General features: G+C 45.7%; 2 pseudogenes; both read right to left on the reverse strand.

Moving 5' to 3' along the window:
* Positions 1 to 304: 304 nt before the first annotated feature.
* Positions 305 to 802, reverse strand: LOC110595508 (annotated as a pseudogene).
* A 1,382-nt stretch (positions 803 to 2,184) lies between these two features.
* On the reverse strand, positions 2,185 to 9,664 carry LOC110595510 (annotated as a pseudogene).
* Between the last annotated feature and the right edge of the window lie 13,587 nt (positions 9,665 to 23,251).

Consider the following 23,251-nt stretch of genomic DNA (forward strand, 5'->3'; position numbering starts at 1 on the left):
CTTACTATTTTGAGGTATGTTCCTTCTATACCTAGATGTTTGAGGGTTTTTATCAAGAAGGGATGCTGAATTTTATCAAAAGCTTTTTCTGCATCTAATGATATAATCACGTGGCTCTTGTTTTTACATCTGCTGATGTATTTAATGACATTTATGGTCTTGCAAATGTTGAACTTCACTGGAAGTTCTGATAGCCAGGAAAGCCAGGCCCACTGTTCACAAGACTCTATCTGGCTGTTCTGTGGGGGTGCGGCATCAAGTGGCCAGTCACTCATGTCCAGTTTACCTGCAGTCAAGGGAGTTTTCAGGAAGCAGGAAGAGGCTGTGCCTCCACATTCATGGGTGAGTGTGTCAGCTGCACCTGCTCAGTGCACTGCAGGAAGTGGCGCACCTGCTTGGCACAATTGTTCATGGCTGCTTTATTGTCGAAGACACTCCTCGAAGGCCTCAAAAGGCTCAGCACAGGCCTGACGGATCTGGCGGATGATTGGGTGGGAGGATGTGCATCGAGCAATGCTCATCTTGAGGTGGTGACAGTCCTGCTGCCATGACTCAGGCTTGGGTGCCATACGCTGGCCATACTGTTCCAGCTCCTGGCCACAGTAGCAAGCAGTGACCTCCAGGGTCGCCTGTATCTCGAGGCTGTGCCAGTGTGGTGTCAGTCAGGGAGGAGCATAGAAATACAATTTTTAACTCAGCTAACATTGTTTGAATTAGAATATGTACTTGTCTGTCTAAACACCAAATAAATATACAAATCTGAGTAAGACAGAGTCTTTGACCTTAATGAACTTATCGCCATGTTTCCACAAGCAAACAATAATCAAAAAACACTTATTTACATATTTCCTATTGATTCATTTACTAGTTGTAATGACATGAACAAATATGAATAAACAAATTATATTCTCAAAAAGCTTACAATCTTTTTGGAAAGAAATATTAAAAACACATTGTCTTTCGAAAGACCCTTCTTAAATTATTCTTGAGTTTCTTTTAATATACATTTAAAGCATAATAATACATCTCTGATTGTTACTCATTGACTCATTAAATGTAAGGGCAGTACTGATAAATCTTTTCCAATGATCATTTTGAAACAACATTTGGGAGAACTCATTACAACAGATTTAAGTTAAATTCTCTTTTCAAGAAAACACACACACACACACACACACACACACACACACACACACACACGAGTGTCTCTTTAATATTATAACTTAGCAAAGGCTTTTTGTGTGATTTGGAGATACAGTAATTCCTTAATATATTCAAAATGCCTCAGGAATTATGCTACAGCTGGTGGTTTATTCATCTGCACACACATATACAAGCACACACATCTGAAAATTTATTTATCAAGTCTTTTTTTTGTAGAAAGCAGGATTTATTGAGGGAGCAGAAAAGCTCCCACAGTGGGAGGGGACAAGAGGGGGTTGTCCTATTAATTTAGAGAGGTTACTTGAAAGTTAAGCTCTGCAGCATTTGATAGAAAACATATGCCATAAGCAGATCACTGTTTTGCTTTTCGATTAATTTACTTTTTTGTATTTAAAAATGTGGGGTATAATCCAGGATAGGCACATAAGTGGTCATTGTACCCGTTTGGGCCTCCCATTGGTCCTCCCTTTGCCTGTTTTGGGATCAGATCACTTTTCCATACAAAAAAAAATTTAATTGCTATTGCCAAATGACTACACACTATCAAATATTTCCCTATGTTCCTGATGTTTGTTGTTCCACTTGTGTTTGCAAAAATGACTGTGACTAATATTTGCTTTTTTTGTTCTGTACTATTTCCTTTGCTCAAGGTGATCAGCAGCAGTCAGTGCCTGTTGTTAGTAAACTTTAAGTGTTCTCACCTCTTTGCTTCCTACTTTTCTACTCTAAAATTGCTAATAGCTAAGAAAACAGAATATCAAACCATACGTATTATGGGTCAATTTAATAATCTTTAAACATGTTTCAGTGTAATGGCATGCTCACCTATAGATGTTCAGAGACTTCTGCTTCCTTGTGCATGTCTGTCTGAATAATTTATATGCTGAAATGGCCCCCTAATAGAGACCATATAAATAAATAAAATTAGAATATACCATCTAAATTACAAAATTCTAAGTTTCAACTGTAAGTATGCCTTTTGATGTAAATTTTTCCTAATTGTTTGACTAATTAATTACTTTAGGCCCATCCAGGCTTATTTTGATGGTAAGACAGATTTGTTATGGAGACATGTTTCACTTCCTTGTTCTTTAGGCTATTGATCGGTGGATGCAGCATAAAAATGACAATAGTATAAAATATAGATGCTGGGGTTCCGGTAAGATGGCGACGGGATAGGTGGACTTGTGAGATTCTCCGAACATGAGTTCCCAAAAAGACTCTTACTTGTTTTCCCCCATCCCCCAGGCAACCGTGCTGGTCTGAGGCCCGGGGACCTTCGGTCCCATGCAGGGCCGGATATTGCAGCCCCCTGCTGCTGCTATTCCACCATACATGACTCCAGCCTGCGTGGGAGTCTTGGGTCTCAGCTCCCTACCTGGCTACATTGTCTCTCCCCCAGCACCAAGTCACCAGTCACTCAGGGAGGCTCTGGGTGCCCGCCCCTCAGAGACACCGGTCCCATTCCTGGCTGAAGTACCCTGTGGGGGGCCCAGAGCCACTCTTGCCACTCACCGCTTGCCCTTTGGAGCTTTGGAGCTCTGGAGCTCTGGGCCCACCCTGGCTGAGGCACTCAGCATGTGACCCCAAGCTTGGGGACACAGACAAGTGGAGAGAAATGGATCTGCGAAAGTGAATCTGCCTCAGTCATTCTCCAGGCAGAGATTTCCAATGCCCCGCCCACCTATCAACAACCCCCACCTTGTTTCCTAAGGTAATGTCACTAAACAGGAGACAAAGCCCCCCCTACACTGAATCAGACAAAAGCAACTCCCAGGCAGCAGGCTTAAAAAAAAACAGCACCTGTAGTTCCAGCTACTTGGAAGGCTGAGGCAGAAGGATTGCTGGAGCCCAGCAGGTGAGGCTGCGGTGACCGGGAATGGCCACTGCACTCCAGTCTGGGCGACAGAGTGAGACTCCAACTCAAAAATAAAAATACAAAAACAAAAACAAGCCCAAACTGCAAGTAAATCTAGCTGCCTGCAATGAAAAACAAAGGGGAGAGACCGGAGATCAGAACTGAAGTAACTTTAGTCTGATCTCTTATTTTGACTTATGATTTTATCATTTTGACTGTTTGTTTTGATTGTTTTTGTTGTTTGCCTTCTAACTTACACTGTTTCATGATTTTATTGGTCTGTCTCTGTGTAGCTATCAGTATTCTTTAGGGAATCTTTCTTACATGTCTTTTTTCACTTCTCTCCGGCCTTGTGTCTCTTTCTCACCTGATAGTTGTTTTCCCTCTTACTCTTCTCTCTTTCTAACTTTCTATTGACCCCCCTTTCTTCCATTATTTTCCTCTTTTATACCCCCTTTTTAATCTAGGGACCAAGCCTACATACTGCTGAATGGACAGATTGTAAGGCAGAGGGAAATAGGTTCCAGTGTGCTCATACACCTGTTGGTGGATGCAAGAATCAGCATATACATTCTGAACCACAGCTTCCCCCTCAATGAAACCTCAAAACTTCAAAAAGTACAGTCTGCAGCCCACACTCCAACCTCAAACATGAACAAAGTCAGAAGACCCTCATAAGGAAGAACAGGACACTGCAGAAGTGAAACAAAGCAACCCCAACTTCCCTCAAAAAAAGAATTAAAGAATGGGAGGGAAAGGGGGAGAGAGAGAAAAATCTACACAAATGAAGAAAAACCAAAAGAGGAATATGGGTCTCTCCCAGACCCATGGGAGGGCAGACACAGAAAACTGACTTCAGAATGCAAACAATGAAGAGCCCCCAGAATGAAGGGTCTCAAACTACAAACCTAGATATCAGAACATTAATGGAGAGATTAAAAGAATTGAGGAGACACAAGAAGAAACTAAAAAGGAGCTGATATCTGAGATAACAGTAATAAAGAATACTGTTGAATGAAATAAATAACAAACTGATAAGCATGGAAAACAGAATTACCCAAGCAGAAGAAAGAATATCAGAGATCGAGGACCAAAATATAGAACTAACCCAAACTCTTAAAAACACAGAAAATAAGCTCAAAAAGACAGAACAAAACCTTCAAGAGATGAATGATTACTTCAAGAGACTGAACCTAAGAGAAATTGGCCTTCCTGAGGCAGAAAGAGAGACAGAGACCACACTGGAACAAACTTTCCATGAGATCATTCAAGAAAACTTCCCTTATCTAATCAGTGATGCAAAAATTCAAACACAAGAGATTCAGAGAACCCCTGCAAGACAACAAATGAGAAGACCAACTCCTAGCCACATAATAATTTGCCTAAACAAAGTAGGCATAAAAGAAAAAATCCTAAAGGCAGCGAGAGAAAAAGGCCAGATCACCATGGAAGACCAATTAGAATAGCGGCAGATTTATCTACAGAAACCCTGTAGTCTAGGAGAGCTTGGAGCCCTATCTTCAAAGTCCTAAAAGATAAATGATTTCAACAAAGAATAACCTACCCGGCCAAGCTAAGCTTCATCAGAGAGGGAGAATTAAAATCTTTCACAGATATCCAATCCCTAAGAACTTATGCTGCCACTAAACCACCTCTACATGAAACACTTAAGAAAGTACTAAACACAGAAGAAAAGGAAAAAAGAACAACGTTCTTCACAAGAGTACAGGGAAAAGAATAAAGAGTACATGAACCAACACCAAAAGAAAGACAAAAAAACCAAGTGGAAGAACAACTCTATAAGAACTCTATGATAGGGACGAACTCTCACATTTCAATAATTAGCCTGAATGTGAATGGACAAAACGCACCACTGAAAACACATAGAATGGCAAAATGGATAAAATATCACCAGGCAACAATATACTGCCTTCAAGAGACCCATGTCACTAGAAGGACATACACAGACTCAAAGTAAGAGGATGGGAAACAAATTTTCAGGTGAATTGAACACAAAAGAAAGGAGGAGTTGCGATCCTAATTTCAGACAAAATACCATTTAAGCTATCAAAAATTAAAAAAGATACAGAGGGCCACTACATAATGATAAAAGGTTCACTCCATCAACAAGAAATATCTATCCTAAACATATATGCACCCAACATAGGGGTGCCAACTTGCATAAAGCAACTTCTAGGAAAACTAAATAAAGATATTGACTCTAACACCATCATAATTGGGGACTTTAATACCCCTCTCACAACCCTAGACAAATCATCAGGACATATAATCAACAATGAGATCCGGAACCTCAATGTGACTCTGGACCAAATGGACTTAATTGATACCTATAGAACACTCCATTCAAAGACCACAGAATACACATTCTACTCATCACTGCATGGAACGTATTCTAAGATTGACTAAATAATTGGCCATAAATCAAGCATAAGCAAATTTAAAAGGACTGAAATTCTACTATGCACCTTCTTGGACCACAGTGGAATAAAAATAAACATTAACACTAACAAGGTTCCCCCAAAACCCAGAAGGACATAGACACTAAACAGCATGATGCTAAACAACTCCTGGGTCAATGATGAAATCAAAATAGAGATCAAAAGATACCTGGAAACAAATGAAAATGAAGAAACATCTTACCAAAATCTCTGGGACGCCTTAAAAGCTGTAGTAAGAGGGGGAATTTATGATGAAAATGGAAGGAACACAAGTTAACAGCCTAACGAGTCACCTAAGGAAGCTAGAAAAGCAAGACCACAAAAACCCTAATTTCAACAGAAGAATCCAGATCACCAAAATAAAATCCCAAATCCAGGACATAGAAGACAAAAAGATAATACAAAAAATCAATGAAACAAAAAGCTGGTTCTTTGAAAGAATAACAAGCTCGATGGTCCCCTAGCTAGACTGACCAAGAAAAAAAGAGAAAAAACCCAAGGAAGCACAATCAGAAATACAAAAGATGAAGTCACATCTGACCCTGAAGAAATTCAAAAGATCATTAGAGACTACTGCATACACTTGTATGGAAACAAACTGGAAAACCTTAAGGAAATGGAGGACTTTCTGACCTCACACAACCTACCTAGGTTGGAACAAGAAGAAATTGAGACCCTAAATAGACCAATAACAATCAAGGAAATTGACTATGTAATAAGAAAACTACCTACAAAAAAAGGCCCTGGTCCAGATGGCTCTTCAGCAGAATTCTACAAGACATTTAAGGAGCTGATACCAATCCTACTGAAGGTATTCCAGGCAATTGAAAAAGATGGAACTCTCCCCAAGTCATTTAACGAAGCCAACATCACATGATACCCAAGCCAGGTAAAGATCCAACAAAGAAAGAGAACTACAGGCCAATATCTTTGATGAACATAGATGCTAAAATTCTCAACAAGATGCTAGCAAACCAAATTCAACAATTCATCTCAAAAATCATCTATCATGACCAAGTAGGCTTCATCCCTGGGATGCAAGGTTGGTTCACCATTCGTAAAACCATAAATGTAATTAAATACATCAACAGATGTCAAAACAAAAACCACATGATTATATCATTAGATGCAGAAAAAGCTTTTGATAAAATCCAGCACCCTTCTTTATAAAAACCCTCAAACATCTAGGCATACAGGGAACATACCTCAAAATAGTAAATGCCATCTACTATTTTGAAACCCACAGTAAATGGACAAAAATTGGGACCATTTCCCCTGAAAACTGGAACAAGACAAGGATGCCACTCTCGCCCCTCCTGTTCAACATAGTATTAGAAGTCCTGGCTTGAGAAATCAGAGAAGAGAAGGCAATCAGGGGTATCCAAATAGGAAAAGAGGAAGTCAAGTTATCTCTCTTTGCAGACGATATGATTGTGTACCTTGAAAACCCAAGAGAATCTGTCAAAAACCTCCTGACACTGATAAAGGCCTTTGGCAAAGTCTCAGGATACAAAATAAATGTGCAAAAGAGAATCACATTTCTTTACACCAATAATAAACAAACAGAAACCCAAGTAAAAAGCATAATTCCATTCATAACAGCAACAACAAAAAATGAAATACCTTGGCATCTTCCTAACCAGAGACGTGAAAGACCTTTACAATGAAAACTACAAAACACTGCTCAAAGAAATCAAAGATGACACAAACAAGTGGAAAAATATCCCATGTTCATGGATTGGAAGAATCAACATTGTGAAGATGTCCATCTTACCTAAGGCAATCTACAAATTCAATGCAATACCCATCAAATTACCAGCAACATTCTTCTCAAACCTGGAAAAAAACAACACAGGAATTCATATGGAAACACAAATGCCCAAGAATAGCCAGAACAATCCTCAGGGAAAAAAAAAAAAAAACCAAGCAGGTGGTTTCACATTACCAGACTTCAAACTTTACTATAAAGCTATAATCATTAAAACAGCTTGGTATTGGTATAGAACCAGGCATATAGATCAATGGAATAGAATTGAGATTTCAGAAGCAAAACCTCAATTTCTCAACCAACTCATCTTCGACAAAGCCTCCACCACCTACCACTGGGGAAAGGAGAACCTATTTAGTAAATGGTGCTTGAAAAACTGGCTGACCACATGCAGAAGATTGAAACAGGACCCCTATCTATCCCCATACACAAAAATTAACTCCAAATGGATCAGAGACCTAAATGTAAAACCTCAAACCATAAGAACCTTAGAAAATGAAGGACCATACCCTCATGGAAATTGGAACTGGCATCCAATTACTGAACAAAACCTGAAACCCACAGGTCATAAGAGAGAAGATAGACAAGTGGGTTCTTATTAAACTCACAAGCTTCTGCAAAGCCAAAGAAACCATCAAGAGAGCAGGGAGACAGCCTACAGACTGGGAAAAAGTATTTGCCCACACCAGGTCTGACAAAGGCTTAACATCTTGGATCTACAAGGAACTCGAACGTGCTGAAAAGAAAAAAACAAACAGCCCCATTATAAAATGGGTAAAATATATGAACAGACACTTCACAAAGAAAGACATCTAAGCAGCCAACAGACACATGAAGAAATGTTCAAACTCACTAATCATCAGGGAGATGCAAATCAAAACCACACTGAGATACCACCTAACTCCAGTCAGAATGGCAATTATCAACAACTCAAAAAATACCTGCTGGAGAGGGTGTGGTGAAAAGGGAACACTTCTATACTGTTGGTGGGAGTGCAAACTAGCGCAACCTCTGTGAAAAGCAGTGTGGCGATTCCTAAAAGCTCTAAATACCAACCTCCCCTATGACCCCACAATCCCCCTACTGGGAATATATCCTGAAGAACACAAATCACTCTATTAAAAAGATACCTGCACATGCATGTTTATCACAGCATTGTTCACAATAGCAAGAACCTGGAAAGAGCCATGCTGCCTGTCAAAAGAGGACTGGATTAAAAAAAAGTGGTGCATATACATGATGGAATACTACACAGCCATAAAAAAGAACAAAATCATGAATTTCGCAGCAACCTGGATGAAACTAGAGTCTATAATACTGAGTGACCTCTCACAGAAACAAAGATCCGAGTATCACATGTTCTCACTCATATAATGGACCTTGAACATCCAATGTAATACTATAAGAAAATGACTGACAGTAGTGGGAAACTATGGAGGGGGGAGGGAGATGGGATTAACGGTAGTAAATATCTGTCTGGGGACAGGGAAACACCTCTTATCAACAAGGGTGCCTGAACGAAACGTATTTGTATACCTAACCCTCAACTGTACTCCACGATATCATAATAAAAAATATTGATTATAAAAAAATAAAATAAAATATAGATGCTACCTGTGCCTGGATCAAGGATGATGTGTTATCAGGCTGTATCTATGGAAAAGTAGGGACCCTTAGAAAACAGTTATGCCTATGAAGTGGAATCCACAAGTGGAAAAAGGCTTCTGCCTTCCTACTGCCAACTGGATCTTTGAGATGGCTGAGATGGTGGAGACGTAAGTGCCATGATGTTGAGAAGAGAACTAAGAAGAGTGAACCCAGCTAAAACAAGGATCACCATTTCTGTGCTAAATGCATCTACACAGGACAGAGCCAAAAGGGTTTTGGTGCCACAGAAAAAATGATTGATACTGGACTCACAGAATGGCAAACTGCTTTTCACACAAATGAATGCCAGAGAATGTATGAAGCCTGTCACATAGGTCATTGCTTCCAGCCAGCTGCATGCTTTCTGGGACAGGATCATTGAATGCAATAAGAGGATTGCAGATTACTACATAGCAATTATAGGCCATTGATCCCAGAAGAAAACATTACATACCAAACCAACTAAAAAATACATTTGAACAAAGTAGCCAACAAAGAGATGGATTTCTGGTTAGACTGAAAATTTACCAATGCCTTGGGTGTTATAGTGTAGGAATAAACTGTATCAATGAATACCACATTGCTAAGAAAGAAATATATTAGGTGTGTGAAGCTGAAATTCTATTCTGATATAATTTGTTTCAGGTTCCCCAAAAGAGTAAATAGCTAAATAAAGAGAAATATCAAGAAAAGACTGATTTGTAATTCAGAGTGATTTGCAAATTCAAAAAGGATACAGAGTACCTCAGTGAAATTGTTCCCAGTCATTTGTATCAACTCAGACCTTTGATTGACTAACAATAATAAATGTTAGAGAAGAATCCAAATTTAAAGGCCTAATAATCAGAGTTGACTTAAAATTCAGCAATGAGAGAATCACAGATGAAAAGTAAAATGTAATGACATCAGGTTAGTTAGGAATTTATACATTTTATGATTTTTTTTTGGAAAAGTGACAGACAATATTTAAAAAATTCCAAATTCACAATTGTGGATCATTGGTGGCACTCTAAAAATTATCTGCCTGGTGTGATTTGAAGACCTTCCTCCTGAAACATACCATCCTGTATTCAAGTCTGTCATTGGGCTCACAATTATGCACTTAGCAATTCATCTAATGAAATGAATTACATGATAGTCTTAGGGAGATATAAAATGTATTTAGGAAAATTAACTTTATAATTTGTGAATTAATTGATACCTCTGTTTGGCAGTCTTTTTTTTTATTTTTAAACATCCAACACCTACTTTACAGGATTGTTTGAGGAGCTAAATAAGATCTTAGATGGACATGTCTAATATTTCCTTGGACTCAATAAAGCCTTACTACATTTTGTTCAGAAAAAACTAGAAAGGAAAAAGAAAATTAGAAGTAACTTCTCTTGACATGTTCATGCTAAAACTCCTATACTTTCTTTCTGTAACATACTCTTTCTCTCTATTGGTGATATAAAGGCAAAAGAAGACACATCTATAATAGTTCAAATTGTTTTGTGTGTGTCGTTATAAAACATGTTTATTTCCCATACAAATCACATAACTATATATTACATCAGATGATAACTGATTCATTGTTGAACAGCAACTTTCTAGTCAATGATAAAAAGACTAAAAACAGGAAAACAAATATGATTTGTTATTTGCAAACCAAGAATTAAAGTGTAAGTTGATTTCACTAGAGATTATAAAGCTTAATTGCTAAATTCAATTAACTTAAATCTGTGATAAATATATGCAATTGAAATTGGTATGCACCGTTAACTCAAGTTTGTTTAGATATTTAGTGCTCTACATGAGTAGCCCCCAGGCTTGATAGTTACATTAAATGTATTTAATCATGTAATGTGCCCTAAGGTTCAAGTGTTCCTATTTATCCATTGGATGAGCATTTGTTCAGTGAAGGCATTTTGTCTTGTCTGTAATAAGAGGCACTGATTTGAAGGTTTAATGGATGATGTAGATAATTAAAAAATAAAGTTTCTCATGAGACACACACATACACACACACATGCATGTGAGTTATATAAAAAAGAAGATGATAAAGTTAGACTTGAAATTCAATTAGCCAAAGGAAGCCCCTTTGTTTTCTCCTATCTTCCACTTATCTTCAGGCTTATATTTGCCTCGCCTACAATTCTGAATCTCACGACTGTCAATGCAATGACTGGATCTGTTCTATCTGTTGCTGCTGTTATTTAACACAGAGATCTATTTCCTATAATGAACACTAAATATTATGATGTTGATAAAAAGTTAGTGGATTTGATAATACAGGACACAGTATTTTTTTCCCATTGATAGGCTGTACATAAGAGCCAAATTGACTGAAGTAATAGTTTGTTTTATGTGCTTTCTTGAGAATTAAAAGTTTATATTTTTAGCTTAACCTGGTATCTTATTTAGGATTAATTTTGTTTGGGTATATTTCTTTTTATTTTTATTTTGAAGATGTGGGGTACGATCCAGGGTTAGGTATACAAATGTGCATTATGCAGGTAGACTTGTTGATGAGGTGTGCCCTCCCTTCCCTGGCAGTTTCACTCAACTTCCAATCCCACCCCCCTCCCCCAGCAGTTTCTCACTACTGCCAATCCCTTTCTTATAATATTATGATTGTTCAAGGTCCACTTATGAGTGAGAACATGTGGTACTCTGTTCTTTGTTTCTGTGATGTCACTGAGCGAGTGCATTAAAAGCATCTCGCTGACAGCCAAGGCATCCAATTGGCAATGAGGTCTCTGGAGGTTGCTCCAGCCCTGGCTGGTGACCTTGTTCACTTTGCCCACCTAAGCAAGTGTCTCTGACGTAAGCTGGAATAACAGCTCCCTTACATGATATCAAACTGAAGATTCTCTTGGTTCCTAGTAATGAAAACCAGGGCCAAATTAAATCAGATGAAATGAAAGTTAAGCATCATGAAGTTTGGACTGTAAACAACAGAGGGATCTAGAGGTCCAGATGGTTCCTGAGATACCCACCCCATCTCCCAGGACTCACCCTGTGCCGGCTTCTCCCACACGTGGTTTCTCTGCAAGTACAGCAAGGTGACCCCTCTCAGCTTGGGTTTGGTGGTCCCCAGAGGTGGCTGTCCTGGGAAAACAGACTTGAGTGCACTGCAGAGGTGGGCCCAAGGCCACCCTAACCAGTCACACATGCAGAGGGATAGGCAACTGTCCTGATGAGGGTGCCCAGGTCACACAAGTGGAGAAGAGATACATTCTTCTGCAGAGCTGACGCAAGTCAGATGGGGCAACTGACCCCGGCCCAGGGTGACTCAAGGGGTCCATGCATATGTGTTTTTTCTGGCCACTCCATCTGGGTGCTCCAGGTCTGAAGAGCAGGTCCTGATGTCATGTTCATAGATCTGCATGGATTGGTCACTGCAGGACCCAAAAACCCCAAAGTGAGTCTCTGGAGCAGAAGTGGGGGTTGCCCCTTATTTAGGCTCATATCTCATGAATCCCAGCGGCTCCTGGGACTTCTGGTTCAGCTAGATTTGGATTGTGGGGTGAGGCCCAGGCTTCCTACAAAGGGCACATGTGGCCCCGTCCCCACAGCCACGGGAAAGGCCATGCAGAAGCCCCTGAAGAAGCATCACTGCACAATATTTTGCCTGTGAAATGAAAATAAAAAGCTCCTGGTCCCTGTTTACCAGGTAGATAATAAGATGAAAGTTATCAAAGGCAGCCAAGTGTTCATTTGATTCGACCAAATGTGTGTTTATGATGTCTGAATGCCCCGAAAGAAGCACTTTTTAGGGCACCAGGCCTGGCCGCTGCTTTTGTTGACCACTTGCAGAGGAGCCTAAGGAGTCAGGAGGCCAAGGCCACAGCGGGCATTGGAGGAGAGATGCGGGTGAGGGCTTGAGCACTCAAGAGAGGACAATTCATTGGCGCCTGCTTGGGGTCTGGATTGGCGCTGCCTGGCTGGAGCCCCTCCTTGGCCAGTGAGAAGCATGGTTGCCATCGTGGGAGCCGGCTCAGACACCCAGCACCTTGTCATTTGCACCCATTGCAGCATTTAGGAAGGCGTGTTTCTTGGGGACTCAGGAAATGAACTCCAGAGCCACTGGCCAATCAGAGTGACACACTCAATCATCACCATCCTGGACTTCTCATGATGCTGGTCCATTTGCAAACATCCCAAGAGTGAAGTTTTCTTTGTGTTGTCTGCATGGATACTACTGTAGATGGAGTTGTGGGAGTTTCTTGACAAACATGTGTCCCTCTCCTGTGTAACGAGGTCTTCCTTGACTCAAGGGCACTTACCAGGGACCTGGGTCTCCAGAGAAAAGCTGGGTGAGTGTACAGTTCTTTGAGTGAGTAATTAGTTCTTCCTTAGCCATCTAAGAGAAACCATAAGCTTGAACAGGAGGTTTCATAGAGGAATCTGCTTCCCCACCCAGCAAATGACAGTGATGGCTTCTGCTGTGAGGTTGATTTGTGGAGGAATTCTCAGCTCAGAGCCAGGCAGACATCTGACGCTTTTGTTTGTGACCCAGCAAGCTCCCTTGTGCCCAGACACACACCTGCTTCCCCAAGGAGCTGGGGAGGTGAGGCCAGATGGTGCCTCCAGTCAGGCAAGTGCCGAGTTCTCTGGCCCCTTCTAGTCTTAGGCAGGACAGCCCAGCTGGGGACCTTGTGGGTTCATCTCTGGCTGCTGCTGCCCTGCACCCCAGAGGCCCTTTCTATGGCTTGATGGTACTAGGGTGTCCCCCACAACCTCAAGGGCTCCCCTCAGCGCTGCCCAGGGTGTAGCATGGGTGCGAGCCAAGCTCCTCCCCTGCAGCTCGCTAGAAGGACACAGCCAGGGCTTTCAAACTGGCATGCTCAGAACAAATTCTCACTTCCCAGAAGCCTGAGGACATCCTAGGAGTGGTGCCGTCAATCGCACAGGTCCTCTACCCTGAGCAATGTTGCGCTGCTTTGGCACTGAAATTTCTAGCAAAGCTCCTGTGAGATCCTGCAAACACTGCAACTATTTTAGTAACAGTGCTCCAAAGTCATGTTTCTGGAAATCAGAGCAAGTTGTACCTTTGTCACATGTCGCAGGAGCCTAGCTTCACACAACCTGCTTAGCTCAGGTGTCATTTGCAGGCCTGACTGCTGTGCACTCCCACAGGGTGGCACAAGCATGGCTTGCAACATGCCATTGGCACCACAGCACAGCGGATGCAGCAGTGCTGGCTGTGCTGGGGTGGGATGCCTGTGGCAGGCAGTTGGTGGTTTTCCAAGTGAGCCCAGCCCTTCCTGATGTGGCCTGCAGGCATATCCTCACCCACCCAGGGGCCATGCTTGCAGATCCAGGCTTTCTTACAAACCTTCTTCCCTGGGGGACTGTCATAGGTGGGTGCTATGCGTTTGGGTCAGCAAACCACCAAGGGTTCAGCTTTCGGCTGCGGCCGCCTGGGGCTCTCCTCCCAAGACGATCATGTCTGGGACTCCCCTAGTGCTTTGCCAGCAGCTGTACCTGGATGAGCACACAGAGTCTCAGAGTCCCACATTTCTGCTGAGGTCATGGCCCCTTTTCATCCACTACCCCTCCGCAGAGGCAGCTGTTGGCAGCCATCCCAACCACACCATCAGCATCAGGGTGACTGATTCCTTGTCCGGCCGTCATGGAGTCAGATCAGCATCTCCTCCATGATGGCCACATGGTTCCCTGGACTGCATGGAGGATCTCGGCAGCCAAGCGGCTGTGCCTCCCAGCAGCACAGAGCAGGGCAGCTCAGAGAACACAGGCACTGCCCAAGCCACAAGCCACAAGTCACACCATGTGGGTTTCGATATCCACCTACCACCTGCAACGAGGGTGCGGCGGCATGCGGCCTCAGTGAACCCGAGCTGCCAGCCAGGAGGCAGATGCTGGACGCCAGTGATGAGGAGGCCATGAGGATATGAGCAGGGCTGGTGAGGGCTTGCCTGAGTCCAGAGGCAGGGGCCGAGCTGAGGAGGTGGCATTTACGCTGAGGGTTGGGGGGACACAGTGAGGCCAGGGAGGGGAGCGTGCTGGCCTCTCATCAGACACGAGCTGGACAATTCCATCTCGGTAGCTGTGGATGGGCTAATGCTGACAATGGCACGATCGGACGGCCTCCACGACTATGGTGACTTGGCTCACAGGTCTGTGCATTGGGGACTGGGGTTCCAGGCTGTGGCGTGGGTCTGGTCTGCTCTGTGTGCCACTCGTCCTGTTCTTCCCCTGGTAGTGGCTTCCCAAGAGGAGAAGCCAAATCCCCCACATGCCTGATGAGGCCCGCTGACATCACACCCACAAGGACCCAGCATCAGAACCCCACCTCACTGCGTGGTGAAAAGGCTCCTTCCACAGTCGCCCAGGGCAGGGCTGAACATCTGTCTGCCTGACAGCACTCAATACACCCCGGTCTCTGAGGCTGCGAGTCTCCCTTCGGTGTCTGCCTCAGTTTACCTGCTCGAGCATAAAGACATGTTCATGAGCTCACATCCCGTGTAAGACCTGTCCCCACCCTTTCATCTCCAAGATTAAATTCCACCTGTCCCGTGTTCCCGCAGGACCTCTGTTCCTCTACCATAGATTGGGCTCCAGCTCCAAGATTTTGCACCTGCTGTTTACAATCTGTGCTGACCAGATGCTGTTTCTCCTTCCAACTCCAGGAAATGCTCTGCAGATCCTTCAGGCCAGTTTAAATGTCAGCATGGCGCATGTGGAGAGGGGACAGGGCCCCAACCTGAACTGTGAGCCAACATCTTGGAGTGGAAGTTCTACCCCATGCCCATTACCAAAGGTGGTGCCCAGAGCTGGTGGAACTCACCATGGCCAAGGCTTCTGTGACCATGCCCAGGGCTCCTTGGCATAAAAGCCATACAGTGGCCTTAGAGCACCATTGTCTCAGAGGCAGAGCATTTCTCACGCCCCTGGGAAGAAGGCAACTTGTTGCAAGCCCCTGGCCATGCAATGGGGCAGTAGTGGGTGCCTGGAGTCAGTGAGGACTTCCTCACAAATGTTTGAAGACTCGACTGCAAAGAAGAGATAGAACCACTGAATTAGACACGTAATTTTAAAAAATTAATTAATTTATTTATTTTAAAGATGTAGGGTACAATTCAGGGTTAGGTATATAAACACTGTTCATGCAGGTACCCTTGTTGATGAGGTATGCCCCTCCCTCCCCTAGCAGTTTCCCTCAACTGCTAGTCCCACCCCCTCTATTCCCTGACAGTTTTCCACTACTGCCAATTGCTTTCTTATAGCATTACACTTGTTCAAGGTCACCTTATGAGTGAGAACATATGGAACCCAGTTCTTTGTTTTTGTGATAAATCACTGAGTATGATTGACTCCAAATCCATCCAAGTTGCTGCAAAGTCCATATGTTTGTCCTTCTTTACGGCTGCATAATATTCCATTGTGTATATGTACCACATTTTAAAAATCCAGTCCAACTTTGATGGGCAGCATGGTTGGTTCCATGTTTTTGCTATTGTGAATAGAGCTGCAACAAACATACATGTGCAGGTATCTTTTTTGTAGAATAATTTGGGTTTCTCTGGGTATATTCACAATAGGGGAATTGCTGGGTTGCAGAGGTCCAGCTGCCATAGAGCAGGGCCTGAGGTGGGGGGAGGGAATGAGAAAGACAAGAGACAGTGGGATTGGGAGGTCTCTCTCCTCAATAGGTGAGAGCCCGTTTATTATTTAGCATGCATCTCATATAGGGCAAAACTGTACAAGGGACTATTGTAAAAACAAGCAGTATCAGCTTTTGGGCCAGGCATCTGGGCCAGGTGTGATTGACGTCATGTCGCTTTGCTTTATTATAAAGTACCAAATCAAGGTTAGGGGAGATGAGCGAACCACAGTGGAATTATGTTGTCACTAGAAGGTGAGTTGTTCTGTGTTTATCTTTTTGTACCTAGGGCTTTATTGTGGCTAAGACTTTATCTGTACTGTGTGGGCATCTGAGACACTGTTTCATGTAGCAGGCTGCATTCCTCACAGCCTGCCTCTGTCTAGGATGCAGAGTTTCCAAGCGAGACCTTGCCTACGAGCTTGGGGTACTCAAGGCCCACTACATTTTACGTAGCAGGCTGCATCCCTCACCTGCCTTTGGCTAGAATGCAGAGCTTCCAGGCGAGACCGTTGCCTACAAACCTGGGGTACTCAAGGCCTGCTACAGTGGCAGTGTTTGTCTGTCCCCCACATCACATCTGCTCTGAGATGAGGGAGTATAGGCCTGGTTCCTTGAACACAAGTCAAGAACCCTTAGGCTCTGGTCTCCATCACCGGGTCATATGGAAGGTCAATTTCTAGTTCTTTCAAGAAACGCCACACTGCCTTCCAAAGAGGCTGTATTATAGACATGCAATTTAATTGGTGGAGCTGAGGTTCGCTTTGCCAGTTTATAATGGTGCTGCTCACTGCCTGGCGGTTCCTCGGGACGGGCAGCTGGCTGCTGAAGTGGTGACTGTGGTTGTTGTGGCTGCCGACCTATCCAGAGATGTGTCCTCTGCAGCGGGCAGTCCCAAGGGCCAGCCACCTGTTGGCCGGTAAACTGTGGCCAGCACAGAGCGAACCTCCACCAGGAAACCCCAGCACCAGTGACCTGGGACACTGAGCGTAATGTGAAGATGTGTCTTGCCAGGAAGGCACGCGTTTTTATTCAAAAACATTACATAGGGCAGACCATATCTACTGAGAGAGAAAATTGCAGTTCCCAGGGCCGTGGACCTAGGAGGCAGATCCATGGAAGTACACACCGTTGGGGCAGGAGGGCAGGATAGGCACTCTGGAGCCCTGTTGGCATCAGGGAATAAAGGCAAAGGCACCGTGTGCAGCAGTGAGGCTGGTGGCAGAGATGGGCCATCCCACCAGAGTGATAGACTGGGCGTGGGAAGCAGCAATGTCAGTACCTGCGTCCTAGGGCCTTGGCTCTAGGGGTGACATTCTGGGTTCGAACTTACCCTTACCTTGCTCCTGAGGTCAAGAGCAAGGTCAGGTCTAGGTCACAGTGCCTCTGGAAATCAAAGGGAGGCCGAGGACAAGTGTCGATACGTTCAGGAACCATGCTGGAGGTAGGGGAGGGGCAGGGCAGGAGTCCTCCTCCAGGGAGGCCACTAAGCCCTCGGCCACCTGCTCCATGGCACTGATCCCTGGTGCCAGGTAAGGTCCTTGCACTGTGTTGGTTTGGGCATTCACCCACCGCCCTCGTCTCACCGCATCTGTGGAGTAGCCACACAATTGTTTAAGTAAAATGTCTTCCTTTAAATAAAAGAATGCTTTCCTTAGATAAATGCATTTAAACTTTCCATCACAAATGTGATGTTTTAGTAGCACATTTCTCTTGCTGTTCTCTTGACAGAGTCTTTCATAGAATAGCCAGTTTATAAATTTTACTGAAATCCACATTATCATTTTATTTTCTTTCAAGGACTGTCTTTTGGTATTGTATCTAAAAACTTATCACCAAACCAAAGGCCACATAGATTTTCTTCCGTGTTTCTCCTGTAACTCTTACAACTTTGTGCTTGCAAATTTCAGTCTATGGACTCTTCTGAGTGGATTTTTGGATAATCTGGGAAGTTTGTGTCTATGTTCATTGTTTCCAGTATTGTTTGAGTGTTCCATAACCATTTGTGGAGCAGAACTTTCTTTTTCCACTGAATTGCCTTTGTGTCTTTGAGAAAATCAGTTGACTACATATACACGAGTCTGTTTTTGAACTCCATTATTTTGGGCTCTTCATTAATGTAGCCTCATGATAATTGTTCATATCTGGATGTGTGAGTGCTTTAACTTTGTTCTTCTTAGTCTTGCATCATCTATTCTAGTTTTAGATATTGTTTATCAATACCTTTGCTTGAAAATATTGGGATTCTGCTGAATCTAGAGATCAGATTAGAAAGAATTATCATCTTTACAATAATGGGCTCTGTATACTGTTACTGAACACCTGAGCACGTGTTAATTCTTTCATCATGGGAGAGGTGGCCTGGTTCTAGGTAGACCCAACCTCTCCCGAGGAGTCACAGAGCCAAAGGCTGGAATCTTCAAGAATTCTCAGGCTCCAGTCCTCTCCAGGGTCTTCCTGAGGCCCATCTCACCAGAGCATTCTTCTGTGTATAGATCTTTCAGCAGGTCTTCAAGAGAATTCTCCCACAGGTGTTGAGTCAGGTATAGTCATTCCTGATGGATATTGAGAAAATGAGGGCCAAGGATACAGAGAAATGCCAAATCCAGCTCTTCTACATTCAACCAGAGTAAGACACACAGGCCAGACCCTGACCAGGTCTCCAGCTAGAGGGGAAGTCAAACCTTGGGTGGAGGGGGCAGTGGTCAGTCACACATCCTGTGCGCAGTGACATCCTGCCCCCAGGTGAGCTCCCTGACTTGAAAACCAAGAATTTTCTGCAGGAAAAAACCCTTCTTTCCTTCAGGAAGTGAGACCTTTGCTTTGAGGTGAGTTCCTCCTCTTGGCCCTGCCCAACAGACAATGCAGGAGCAGAGCAAGATGTCCTCAGCAAAAAAAAGAAGAAAAAAATCCAGATGTGAGCCCCCCCTTCAGAAACCACCTTCTGTCCTGAAAGTGCTATGGCCTCAAGTATGGCCTAGGGAAGGTGGAGGGTCCCAGGGGAAATGGGAAAATCAAGAGGAATGGGGGCATCCAGGGGGAATGGGGAGGTTCCAGGGCAGAGGCAAGGGCTCCAGAGGAGGGAGGGACAGTCACCAAGGGCTCTCCTGGACCAGGGAGTTATCAGCACCATGCACTGTGCACTTACTGGGCTTCAAGCCCTGGGCTTGGGGCCCATGCAGCCAGAGCCCAGGTGGCTACCAAGGACACTGACAGCAGCAAACAAAACCATGCTGCATAGTTAAAAGTGCTCTCCATGACCAATGAGGGCCTGCGGGGCGGATGGATAAGAGGGCAGCAGGAGGAGGGGTTTGGGAGCATTCACTGGCAACACTGGCAATACGAGATGCTGGGGAGGACGCGAAACTGTGAAACTCTCAGGCCAAATGGCATAGCCACTTTGGAAGACAGTGAGGCCAGGCCTGGTGGCCAGGGCAGGGCACCGTGAGTCCTCCCAGACCCTGAGACCACCCCTGACATGACCCAGATGAAAGGCAGGAGTGTCGTAAACACTTCCCTGCTTCGGCCTCCCTCTGGCTATGGCCTTCTGTGCACAGCTGGACTGCAGCAGTGGCCAGAAAAAACCCAGCCTTTCCCAGAAGGAGGTGCCCAGGGTGGGAACAGGGTGCAGGCACTAACCCCACCCAGGGCACCCCTCCCAGCCTGATTCCCACCACAGACAGAAGCTGGGCTCTGCGCAGGAGAGGCCAGGGGAGCCACCAGAGAGGAGGGGGTGCGAACATTTTTAGAACCCATAGGGAGCTCCACGGGGGCAAGGCAGGAGTGGGCTGGATGCCCAGGGGAGCAGGCCGAACTGTGTCCAGCAAGTCCCTCCTCACGGAGGAGCCGAGAGGCTATGCTGAGGGCCTGTGAACCCATCCCGTGGGCTTAGGGCTGAGACTCCCCGGGATTCTCCCCATCTTGGAGGACTTCCTTCCACCCCTCCCCTCCTGCTGGGTCTAAAGGAGGTCCCAAGGGCCCCAGGTTCTCAAGGCGGAGGCTGATGGGACCACCGGATCAGGAAGTGATGGGCTGGCACGGAGGCATTGAAAGTGCATTCCAGGCTGATGACAGCCTGCACTGAGCAGGGCTGGGTGGGACTGGCCTTCTCAGGAAGATCCCTGGGACTACTCTGAAGACGGAGATAAGAGGGTGGGGCCTAGCTGGAGGAAAGGGAAATTTCCTGGCCTGGGGAGAAGGGCTGCCATACTTCAAGGCTCAAATGCCACCTCCTCCTGTAAGTCTTCCCAGATTCTTTGCAGCCTCTGGCCTGACAGTCCCCTCTAGGATGCCTGGCTTCCCTGGGCATCCAGGCAGGCATGGGCTGGGCCCTCCAAGGTCCTGACCCACTGGCTGGGGGCACTTGAGAGCCTGAAGCAGGGCCCTACTGAACCCTCCAAACCTGATGACTGGCCTTCTGAGGCTCCTGGGGAGGCCTCGGACCAGCTTGAGTAATGTGACAGCCCTCACCAGAAGAGCTGGACCCTGCTGCCTCTGGGGGCTCTTGGGAGCCCCGGTCGGAGGGGACTTTGGTCCCAGGTCAGGCCAAGACCCACAGCTCATCCTGGAAAGCGGGTCTGGGTTCTGGGGCTCTTCCTCTCTCCCTGCCAGATTCACCCCCAGGAGCCTGAGTGGAAGTTGGAATTTCTGACCACCTGTCATCTGCCGGGAAACGCACTGCGACACAGGGGAGGACCCAGTCTTGGCAAGGAGGCTGCCCTGGGAGCCATGCCCCTTTCTTCGCCTCCCCGGGGGCCTTTTAAGCATCTTGTGGTGAGGGGCCCTGACTCCAGCCCTTTGGGTAACGGGAGCAGAGACGTGACCAGGCTGTCTTACATTCTGAACTGGAGACTCGCTGTAGGGCCAGGCGTGGTGGCAATTTGGGAGGCCAAGGTGAGAGGATCACTTGAGGCCAGGTGTCCCAGACCAGCCTGGGCTACATATAGAGACCCTGACTCCACAAAAATTAAAAATTAGCCAGGCATGGTGGCAGTACCTGTAGTCCCAGTTACTCAGGAGGCTGAGGTGGGAGGGTTGTTTGAGCCCAGAAGTTTACGGTTGCCGTGAGGTATGATCATACCACTGCACTCCAGGTTGGGCCACAGGGTGAGCTCCTGTGTATAAAACAAACAAAGAAACAAATAAATGGAGGCTTGCTAGAAAACATAGGTGTGGGGGAAGGCCAGGAGTTACAGTCCCAGGCCTGGGCTCCACCTGGTCAAGGTGGGAGAGCTTGAAAGGTGGAGTGGACGGAGGTTCCCCGGACTCTACGTGCCCTGAGAGAGAAGGTGCAGGCCAGGCAGCAGAGAGGACAGTGTTGCCATTGCCTAGGGGGTGAGGTGGGTCAGAGCTGGGTCGGGGATCCGATTTGGTCATAGTGAGGCCGACTTGTCTATCAGACGCCCCAGCGGAGGTGCTGGGCAGATGGTAGATGTGCACGTCTGGATGTGATGACCTCCGAGTCTCGAGATCCGGAGTCTGTGTGGGGAGGTCCACACTGAGCTATAGGCACAGAGGTGCTCCCTTCCAGAGGGGACGACCAGAGAAGCAGGACTTGGGAAACCAGCCATGGGGGTCCTGGAGGTGTGAAGGAAGCAGTCCTGGAGAAGGAGGAGGGAGAAAAGGAGGAGGAGGCGTGTCCAGGAGGAGGAGGGGTGTCCAGGAGGAGGAGGGGTGTCCAGGAGGAGGTGGTGTGTTTGTGTGTGGTGGGCATTCTTGCTCTTTCTCCCAATGTGCACCAGGAAGTGAGGGATGTTCTAGCACTTTCTTTTCCAACGTGCAAAGGCACCTCCAGCTGCTCCCAGCAGCCATGATGTCACCACGAAGGACTCAGAGAGGAGCACAGGGATGCAGAGCCCATCCCTGAAGCAGACCTGAAACCCAGCCTCTGCACTTCCAGTAGGGTTCCTTGTGGTGTTGGGTGGAATTTCCACTTCCTGAAGCTGGGATGACTGGGCTGTGGAACAGGCAGGCTGAGCCTTTGGTTTCCACCTTCTAGAGGGTCAGCTCTGTGATGGCAGGGGCTCTGTAGTTCCTTCCTGTGTCCCCCATGACGGGGATGTGGCCCACACATAGTACATAGAAGATGCAAAACAAATACTGTGAAGTGGATGTCTTTTTTCTTTGAATTGGAGTCACTCTGTTGGCTAGGCTGGAGTGCTGTGGCAAGCTCATGGCCATCGCAGCCTTGACCTAATGGGTTTAGGTGACCCTTCTGCTTCAGCCTTCCAAGTAGCTGGAACTACAGGTGTGTGCCGCCACACCCAGCTGATTTTTTCTAGTTGTAGAGATGAGGTCTCGCCATGTTGCGAGAACCTGTGGGCTCAGGCAATCCTCTTACATCTGCCTCCCAAAATGCTGGGATTATAGGTGTGAGCCATCAGGACTGGCTGGATGTTTCTTAAAGCAGGAACACAGCAAGGGGGTGAGGACAAACAGAGACAGGGAGAGATAGAGAGGTGGGAGTTGGGGAGATAGAAAGAGACAGACAGGGGAGACAGATGAGGGGGATACAGCAAGAGACAGGGAGGGACAGAAAGAGAGATGAAGGGGAGACAGAAAGAGATTACAGAGGGGACAGTGAGAGAGAGGGAGACAGAGAGAGAGAGAAGGGAGGGCAGAGAGAAGACGGGGAGACAGAGATAAAGGAGGGGAAGACAGGGAGATGAGGGGAGACAGGGAGGGGAGACAGGGAGGGGGGCACAGACAGATGGGGGAGACCAAGAGAGACAGAGAGAGGGGGCCGA

The sequence above is a fragment of the Carlito syrichta genome, unplaced genomic scaffold (assembly GCF_000164805.1).
Source record: "Carlito syrichta isolate Samal-C Ts95f unplaced genomic scaffold, Tarsius_syrichta-2.0.1 Scaffold85013, whole genome shotgun sequence".
In the NCBI taxonomy this organism is placed as follows: Eukaryota; Metazoa; Chordata; class Mammalia; order Primates; family Tarsiidae; genus Carlito; species Carlito syrichta.